The sequence below is a fragment of the Echinops telfairi genome, unplaced genomic scaffold (assembly GCF_000313985.2).
Source record: "Echinops telfairi isolate 266 unplaced genomic scaffold, ASM31398v2 ScPeMD7_70;HRSCAF=299, whole genome shotgun sequence".
Lineage (NCBI taxonomy): Eukaryota > Metazoa > Chordata > Mammalia > Afrosoricida > Tenrecidae > Echinops > Echinops telfairi.
In genome coordinates, this window is record NW_022103968.1 from 40,412,658 (window position 1) to 40,419,760 (window position 7,103).

Sequence of the window (7,103 nt, forward strand, 5' to 3'; positions counted from 1 at the left end):
CATGCCGGGTACTTTTCGAAGTCTTTTAAGTGTACTAATTCACTGAAAACTTGTCACAGAAACCCTGTGACGTGGGTATGATTAATATTCTCATTTTATATGTGAGAAAACAGTGGCACAGAAAGGCTAGCTAATTGGCTGATGGCTACAGAGCTGGGAAGAACTGGGATTCTTAAACCTGCTTGAGCTCCTCGGTCTGTGCTTTTAATTGCTCTGATAAGCTGTCTCTCCCTTCTCCTACTTAACACAGGTGCTCTCTGGGCAGGCCCCTATGGCCAGCATGAGGCAGACAGGCCACAGGGGCATCTTCAAGAAGAGGAGTGATATAACTGGATTGTTAAAGTGATCAGCTCTAGCCTCGGGGCCTCAGAATAAAAAGGTTTAGATCAATTCAATTTGAGCCCATGTCCATGAGGATGAGCATTAAAAGATGTAAAGGATCCTTCCCCCTGAAAGAAAAGAACCACAGAAGCATTTTCCCCATCCTATCTAGTGCAAATTTAAATGACGTTTCTTGATAGCATCCACACTTCCTTGATCGGCCCTTGCTTTTCCATGATTGTTGAGCTGCACCTTCTCAGCAGTTCCCTCCCTCGAAAGGAATGGTCAATAGCAACCAGACTCTTGATCTGAAACTGAAAGTTTTACCTGTAGAATCAGATACGTCAGTTGAAGATTCCTAATCATGATGCCACCTGGCATTTGTAGGGTAATTTGTAGTCTGCATGCCAGTTCCCTAAGGTTTTCAGTGCCTAATTTTAATCGTCTCATAGGCATGTGAGAGCCGGACTAATGAATAAGAATTGATGCATTTGAGTTATGGTGTTGGCAAACAATCTTGAGATTACTAAGGACTGCGAGTAGAGCAAAGAAATCTATCATTGAGGAAGTGCAACCAGAAGGCTCCTTCAAAGCCAAGATGTCTTTTAGTCCAAAGGTGTCCATCTCCTGTCCTTTGGGCATATTATCAGGAGAGGCTCCTCCCTGGAAAAGGACAGCATGCTTTTGAAAGTAGAAGGTTGCCAAAAAGGAGGCGGCCTCCAAGGAGATGCACGGACACAGTGGCTTCCCCCATGGGCTCAAGTATAACAGTAATTGCAAGGACAGTGCGGGACTAGGCAATGTTTTCATTCTGCTGTATCTATCCATTACCTCACGTTATCCTCCCAGCAGCCCTGGAGTGTGGACACAGAGGTATGATTATCATCAAACTCTAGGTAGGATACCAACGATCCAAGGAAGACCTCGGTCTGCTGACTGGAAGCCCCACAGTGACCTCCTCTTTGCCTTGCAGCATCTCTGAGAGCCTTTTCCAGCTCACCTCCTGAGACTCTTAGCCGGAATCCCAGTTTCCACCCCCCACCCCACCCCCAAGTAAGCTAGTGATCTTTGCAAAGATGAAACTAGCTGCTGCAGCACTTTGGCTCCCAGAGACATTTGGGAGGTTTGCTCGGTACCTGAGGACCACGGTGAAAGTGCTCCCTTTAATTGCCAACCTCGTGAGTCCAGCATGTCAGAGCTAGTCGTTGAGACTGTGAACAGATGTCAAATTTGGCCTAGGTTTGCTGGGAGTAGCATCTGGTTGGCCTTTCCCCAGCCTGTTATGTCCCTCCCCAGCTGGTCGCCATGGAGGATGCAGGCCTGCCAGGAAAGGGGATGGAGGGGAATGGGGGAGAGCAGCAGGATTATCTGGATCCTGGGCTGGCTCACCCTTCTGGGTTTCATTTGTCTCTTTATTGTACATCTGACATGTGGTTTAGATGTACGCTGTGCCATGCATCTTTAACCTTCCTTTCAGAAGACTCTTGCCAACATAAGCGGAGTCATAGACTAAAGAGGCAAAGAGGAACCCACATCGCTCAAATGCGTCCAAGTTGAGTAAGTATGAAGGATTAAAACCGGTGCAGATCTTAAGGCCAAGATATTTGATCAGGTAAAAAAGACACCCCATTTGCCCAAAAGCCCTTACTTACACCTCTTGTTCACAGGCTTTTTCAGGGTACGTTCTCACCCTGAAAAGTTTTCTAATTTGGACAATAAATTACATGGGCACCCAATCTATGAGATCAAAGACCACCAAATTAAAGACTCTCAAAGCTAAAAGGCATGCCGAAGATCTTTTAAGCTCAACCTCCCACCCAAGGCCTAGAATTCCTTTTCAACTTCTGAAACCAAGCTTGAGCTCTTAGAGCAGACTTCAAGAAAGTTCATGGGGGATTTTCAATCTCTTTTCATTTGGTTTTTTCATGATATTTTTTGAAGTCCCTTGGATTAAGCAGCACGCTTAAGCCTGCTTCTGCATAAAGATTTTTAAGTCACATCATACGTGTCTCTGTGGCTGCAGTCGACATAGAAGAGAGTGGAGAGGACGGGCCCCTCACAATGCAGAGATGAGGGTAAGTCCGAAGGTGCCTGTCCCAGAGTTCCAGTTTACACATCCAGTGGTTTATTCCTAACAAAATGTGTTAAAACACGTCTCTGATCAGTGAATGGCTGCAGACAAGCTCTCTCAATAATACACTTATTTTTTTTTTTAACATTTTATTAGGGGCTCATACAACTGTTATCCCAATCCATACACACATCAATTGTGTAAAGCGTATTTGTACATCATTTCTCAAAACATTTTCTCTCCATTTAAACCCCCGACATTAGGTCCTCATTTTTCCCCTCCCTCCCCGCTCCCCCCTCCCACATGAGCCCTTGATAGTTTATAAATTGGTATTTTGTCATATCTTGCCCTGTCCAACGTCTCCCTTCATCTACTTTTCGGTTGTCTGTCCCCCAGGGAGGAGGTCACACACAGTTCCATGTAATCGGTTCCCTCTTTCCTACCCATTCTCCCTTTACCCTCCCTGTTTTGCCACTCACACCACTGGTCCTATAGGGCTCATCCATCCTGGATTCCCTGTATTTTCAGTTCCTATCTGTACCAGTGTACCTCCTCTGGTCTAGCCAGTCTTGCAAGATAGAATTCGAGTCATGGTAGTGGGAACGGGGAGGAAACATTTAGGAACTAGAGGAAGGTTGTATTTCTCAATACACTTATTTTAAAAAGTCCTTTCAAAACAGTGGGTTCTGACCAGATTTGCTGGACCAGTTAAAGTCCAGGCAGGCCCTTTGGGGATCCCAAAGGGGTAATCTTGAAAGATTTCCTCATAGGACACAGGATGAATGATCACAGGGTGGTGTGTAATCAGGAAGAAGTGTTCACGAAACTGAAACTGGCATTGGTGAGAAAACGTTCAGGAACACTGCTCTAAGGTAACTTTATCATCACAGTGATGTACCTGCTCATTCTTCGAGAGAGAAGACCATCCTATGACCATCCTGTTGAGAAATGGTCTCCCATCTGCCCTAGAGCCCTGATGTTGCCCCCTTCAAATAAGTTTAAAAAAAAGAAAACTCTAAAAACACTGAAAAGGAACACAGCTTAAGTGCACTGAGAATTCCAAAGCTGTCACTTTTATGTTCTGTAGAGCACACAGGGAGATGGCAACACCATCGTGAGATGTGTATAGACCTATGCTGTGTTGAGAAACAATGGCTTGAGATTTTCTACGTTTTTGCTTAATAAAGGGTTTCATTCATTTTTAGCAATACTTTTTTGACTCACCCTCATATTTAGCAGAAAAGTGAGGGGAACTGATACTTCTGAGTACCTCTTATGTGCCCAGGAAGACCCGCAGTGAGATGGATTAACACAGTGGCTGCAGCAAAGGGCTGTGTTTACAGTATTGACGTGAGGAGGGTTTTGTTCCATTGTTTATAGGGTCAGAGGGGTCAGAATCAGCTCAATGGTACCTGTGTCAGTCCAGGTAGACTAGAGAAACAAATTCATAGACACTCATAGGTGCATAAGTAAGAGCTTTATATAGAGAGTAATTGTATATTAAGAAAACTACTAAGTCTGATATTAGCCCAGATGTTCGATACCATTCTGTAAATGCCTTTTCAGACTCAGACAACACATGCAATGATGCAGGATGCAGGAAGATCACAGGCCATTGAGTGGAAAGTCTTGTGGATCCAGTGGTGGTAGAAGCATCTCAGCGGTGGTGTGGGTCTCCACGTGGCTCCTCCAGCTGCAGGGCTCTGGCTCTATCAGTGTAGCTCCATGTGGCTTGTCAACAGGAATATCTCACAGGGAGAGTGTGTGTACACTACCCCCAGCGAGCTATTTATCTCTATCGCTCCAAATGAGGTCATCAAGCTGCGACCTGAATGACAGGCTAAGCTCCTCCCCTTCACTCTTAATAGTCTCAAGTTGACACCAGATTATGTAACTACCACATTGCCTAACAATAACTATGTGCCCAGCACTGTGATGTTTCCTCTCTAATATCCTTATGGGGCGGGGGCAATGTCAGAAAAGAGATAATGTTGATCCTTCTTATAAATGAGATATGGAAGCACAGAAGAAAGATAAAATACAGTGCTCAAGATTCTAAGAGCTGATAAGGCAGGTGTTTGAACTAGACTGTCTTTTACACACACACACACACACACACACTTTGCCTCCTTATTGGAGCCCTGATGGCATAGTGGTTATGGGTTGGGCTGCTAACCGCAGTCTTAGAAACCCACAGGGGCAGTTCTATAAAGTCCTGTCTCATAGGGTCGCGATGAGTCAGGATCAACTTGATGGCAGTGAGTTTGGTTTGTTGTTGTTGTTGTTGTTGTTGCTTCCATATACTCAGTTCCCCTTCTCCGCTGGAGTTTGAAGTGAGAAGACAAAAGCTCTCACACCTCACCTCTTAAGTCAGGCAATCTATCCCACATTCTGTCAAATTCCTGAAGAACACACTCCTTCCATGCATTTGAGAAATGAAGCCCTCCACTAGAGAACACTTGCTCAAATCTACCTCCCTTTTCTAAGTCTCTGTCCATGTCCTATGTCAGCTCTGAGGTGAAGTGACCCTGGGTGGAGCACCAAGTTACTATATAGTTTTCCTCTGCTGTTCCCTTTTGAGAGAAAAGCAGAGAAAATAACGGGGGGCTGCTGGTAGCCAAGGTGGTCCTGGTGCCATCCCCCTTCCTGCCCTTAATATCACTTCAGAGCAATGGGCTTCCTCTGTGAGACACTTCAGAGCATCTCCGAGCAGACACTCTTCAAGGATCAAAAGGCCCGGGTAGAATTACGCAGCATTTCTCTGTGCACTGCGGAATGAGACGGGCCTCACAGCCGGGTGGCAGATGTGAGTGGGCACCGCAGCTAGGGAACAGCCAGCCCGGGGCTAGCTCCCTAACTGACCCCAGCAGGGCAGCTGCAGCAGCAGGTTACAAAAGTCTGTGAGTCCAACCACCAGAGACTGGACCTGACAGAAAACAGACACCACCACCTGAAAGAATGCCTGACAGAGATGTGAGGAGGGATGTCAGAGGTGAACCCAAACACAGACAGGGCCACTAACTTGACATCCAAATGTGCACGCGGGCTAGTTTTTGTGTATGCCCATAGTCTACATGGAGAAAGCCAATCATGAGGGTCTGCTTACCCCTCACTGGGGGCTGTAGATGTTGGTGATGAACCAGACAGGCTTGATTCCTGCTCTGGTGGCCAGTGCAGCGTCATATCCTCTGTATGCTTTATTTTGGGGCTCCCTGTTTGGAAGCCACACGGCCTAGGGGAAAATAGCTGAGTCACCCAGTTCAAGGGCCACCGCCTCTCAGGGTCTCAGGCAGGGCTTTCCAAAGTGCAGTCCTTGCGGTGAGAAGGGATGAAGGGGTTGGTTCTCATGGCTTTGCGTTTATTAAAATGTGTGAGTGTTCCATCCAACCCACAACTTCCATCAGTTTTCTGGCTGAAGACAAGGCTAAGTAAAAAGAATGAGTCTGTTTCCAAAAGTAAGTGAATGGTCATGAAGCGGGTACCAATAAATAGAAAGGGCTGGGAGAAGGCATCTCAAAACAACCGGCATTTGCGGCTCACTGAGAGACAATGTGGGGAAATCCAAGTGCACGAGGCCCAGCTTTAAAGTGCTTTAGAAATCCGAGGGGTTCTAATCACCCCTCGCTGGGCATTTACTCGCTCATGCACCCCTACAGGGTGGATTAAGCAACGACCATGTAAACAGCCATGTTTGAACAGTACATGCCCATGTCAACCCCTCAGTCATCACTTCTAAGGCAGGAGCCCATGGGAATCACAAAGAGCGAAACCTAGATCCCGGCCTACAGAGAGTATAATTTAGAAGGAAAGAAAAGGCAAGCATACAAATAACTGTAAAACGGGATAAGCCCCACAGAGGAGGTACAAAGTCCCATGAAGGGATGCCAACAAGGGATAAACCAGGCCTGCCGGGTGAGGTCAAGAAAGACTTCATGGAGATTTGAGATAAGCCCCGAAAGATGGATAGAATTTCAACGACTCAAAAAAGGTGGGGGGAACTGGAGACATTCCAGAGAGGGATAAATGCATGTGCTATAGTGCTACTACAAAAAGAAGGAGAAAGTGCTCAAGGTCAAATGGTATATTCTATACTGCCTTCCCCATCCCCACCACTGCCCAGCCACATGTTCTAGAGCTTCACAACCTATTAGCTAAGTGAAGGCACTAAGTTCTGTTGTTGATAAACTTACTTAACTTGAAAAACCCCAGGTCTTTTACAAACTTCCTTGATATTCCTTATTATCTTAACCTTGGGGGGGGGGGGAGTTTTCCTAAACCCTTTTCAGGGAGTTCCCTTTCTGTGTACTGCTGGTCTATATCCTGCTGACAGACCGCTCCAGTGTCCTAAGAAGCCCACTTTGTCAGGAAAGCATTATGAAGTCAGTAGCCTTCTCCAGAAACGCCTGGAGCTTTGCAGTGTGCCAGACCTTGTAGCCATGGTGGGTTCAGAGCACTGCTGTGGTCTCAGACCTTAACACCCAGTTAGACACCGGCACGGTTCAGATAACCACACGGGTAAACGGGTTTCCCAAACAAACTCTGTTTGGAGTAGGAAGGCTCACCTTTGGTGGTTTCTGTATAGAAGTAGGAAGTCTCATCTTTGGTGGTTTCAGACTGCTGATCTCGCAGATAGCAGCCCAGTGCGTAACCACCACGCCAACATCCCCGAACGCGCGGCCATTGAGTCTTTCTTTGTGAACTCACTGCACCC